The sequence below is a fragment of the Henningerozyma blattae genome, chromosome 4 (assembly GCF_000315915.1).
Source record: "Henningerozyma blattae CBS 6284 chromosome 4, complete genome".
In the NCBI taxonomy this organism is placed as follows: domain Eukaryota; kingdom Fungi; phylum Ascomycota; class Saccharomycetes; order Saccharomycetales; family Saccharomycetaceae; genus Henningerozyma; species Henningerozyma blattae.
Genome location: NC_020188.1, coordinates 7,501 through 10,000, shown reverse-complemented (window position 1 = coordinate 10,000; position 2,500 = coordinate 7,501). Strand labels below are relative to the sequence as shown.

Sequence of the window (2,500 nt, the reverse complement as noted above, 5' to 3'; positions counted from 1 at the left end):
CAGTTTTTCTCGGCTCGGCTCGGCTCGGCTCGGCCTCGGCCTCGGCTTAATTTTCATTTTTCATTTTTCATTTTTCATTTTTCAATTTTCAATTTTCAATTTTCAATTTTCTCGGGTTCGGCAAAAAAAGATTGCAGCACCTGAGTTTCGCGTATGGTCACCCACTACACTACTCGGTCAGGCTCTTACCGGCTTAACTACAGTTGATCGGACGGGAAACGGTGCTTTCCGGTAGATATGGCCGCAACCGAAATATTAAGTAAAAGGCAGGGTATAGATGGAGGGGGATGAGCACGTGGGGGAGACAAGATATAGGATTAGTAAACAAGAAAAGGAATAAGTGAACAAGAAAAGAAGTAAACAAGAAAAGGAGTGAACAAGAAAAGAAGTGAACAAGAAAAGAAGTGAACAAGAAAAGAAGTGAACAAGAAAAGAAGTGAACAAGATGTATAGAATGCAATGGTGTATGCAAGTATGGGGGACATAGAAAACAAACTCCCTTATACAAACAGGGTGGAGCAATAGAGCGTGCTAGAAGGATCTAGAACGTTTGTATTACTAGGAACCAACTTTGTGTGAGGCGAGTCATGTAAGGTGAGACTATGCAAGAGTAAAATAGACAAAGAAGCAAGGTGAATGTGAAGCTAACGGTTGAAAAACGTAGAGTCTAATGCCGTAAAAATAACGCTCAACAATCAGCTATTCCTTCCAACTACCCCACTCCCTCCTCCCTCCTCTCTCCTCCTCCTCTCTCCTCCTCCTCTCTCCTCCTCCTCTTTCCTCCTCCTCCTCCTCCTCCTCGCCCTCGCCCTCGCCCGCGCCCGCGCGCTTTTCGTTTTTTCGCTAAGACTTTTTTTCTAAAAAAAACGGGCCGGAAAATTTTGTAGAGAAAACAGTTGGGAGAACAGGGCGAAAAAGCGGATTTGCTAGGAGAAAAAGACCAAAAAAACGCAAAAAAAAGAGAAGCAGAAAAAGTGAAGCGAGACAAGACTGGGCTCTCAGAAAAAGTGCCCGGGGGGTATATCATGCGAAAGCAAATGAAGTCGGATCGGTGAAGCTTGGAAACGGGCAAAACCGAGACGCAGGGGATGGCCTGGCCTACTGTTGGAAAGGTGTTCAAAGGATCTTTACACAGAGGGCCGGGCCAATGCGGCGTAGGGCATGTCGAAGCGGGAGTTTTCTGCTTGGGATGTGAACGTTGTAGCGTGCGAAGTTTGATGTGCTTGTGGGCGACTGCCTGAGGCGTATGGAGCTTCATGCGGTGTGAGTTAGTGCTGTGTAATGCGGACGTGCTTGCAAGATGACGCGAGTCTGCGTGGTGTGTGCATGGGATCTCTGTGTGAGACGATGGAGAATTGACTTGTTAGGTTGAACGGGCTTGCTCGGGAGGTCTGATGGGAAGGTTTTTTATTGTTGAGCGTGGGGGTTTTGTGTGTGCATGGGATCTCTGTGTGAGACGATAGAAAATTGACTTGTTAGATTGAACGGGCTTGCTCGGGAGGTCTGATGGGAAGGTTTTTTATTGTTGAGTGTGGAGGTTTTGTGTATGCATGGAATCTCTGTGTGAGACGATAGAGAATTGACTTGTTAGATTGAACGGGCATGCTAGGGAGGTCTGATGGGAAGGTTTTTTTATTGTTGAGTGTGGGGGTTTTGTGTGTGCATTGCAAGGGCGAGTGTTGTTGAGTGAGTGTGTTTGTGTTGTGTGGTGGTGATTTGCATTGTGTGAGGTTTTGTATGTTGAGGGGAGTCATTCGCCAGTGCGACGAGGTTTGTGCAATACAGTGTTTAGGTTTCTGGTGGTAATTCTTCGCCACACTCCTACAGCCCATGGCCTATCGTCCCACGTTGGTGGGCAGCGGAGGATTCAATGGATTGCTAGCCAATGGCAAGACAGTGAATAATTCGTCGGGGGTCTGCCTGGAGCAATCTGGGAAACCCTCACTCTTGCTGGGGATAGTGAAGTACGAGAGTTCTTCACTGGAAGCCAGTCGAGAATCAAAGAGTGCTATGGCATGTGTGGGTGCTTGGTTAAGGCCTCGTTCCCACTACTACTCCCCGGAGTAGTGTGATACCAACTACCGAGCTTTTAAGCTTACGACGTAGTTATCTGGTTGATCCTGCCAGTAGTCATATGCTTGTCTCAAAGATTAAGCCATGCATGTCTAAGTATAAGCATTATACAGTGAAACTGCGAATGGCTCATTAAATCAGTTATCGTTTATTTGATGGTGTTTTGCTACATGGTATAACTGTGGTAATTCTAGAGCTAATACATGGTTAAAATCTCGACCTCTGGGAGAGATGTATTTATTAGATAAAAAATCGATGTCTTCGGACTATGTGATGATTCATAATAACTTTTCGAATCGCATGGCTTCTTGCTGGCGATGGTTCATTCAAATTTCTGCCCTATCAACTTTCGATGGTAGGATAGTGGCCTACCATGGTTTCAACGGGTAACGGGGAATAAGGGTTCGATTCCGGAGAGGGAGCCTGA

At 46.1% G+C, this 2,500-nt stretch overlaps 2 non-coding genes across 2 annotated transcripts in view; one reads left to right on the top strand and one right to left on the bottom strand.

Annotated features, from left to right (window-relative positions):
- Positions 1 to 128: 128 nt before the first annotated feature.
- On the bottom strand, positions 129 to 249 carry Tbla_RDN5-2. Its single transcript, XR_002459992.1, has one exon. It is a non-coding gene; the product is annotated as a 5S ribosomal RNA (ribosomal RNA).
- Positions 250 to 2,107: 1,858 nt separating this feature from the next.
- The window catches only part of Tbla_RDN18-1, a 1,796-nt gene continuing 1,403 nt past the window's right edge, over positions 2,108 to 2,500 (top strand). The window contains exon 1 of the ribosomal RNA XR_002459987.1: positions 2,108 to 2,500. This exon is cut by the window's right edge and continues 1,403 nt beyond it. This is a non-coding gene — a ribosomal RNA (18S ribosomal RNA).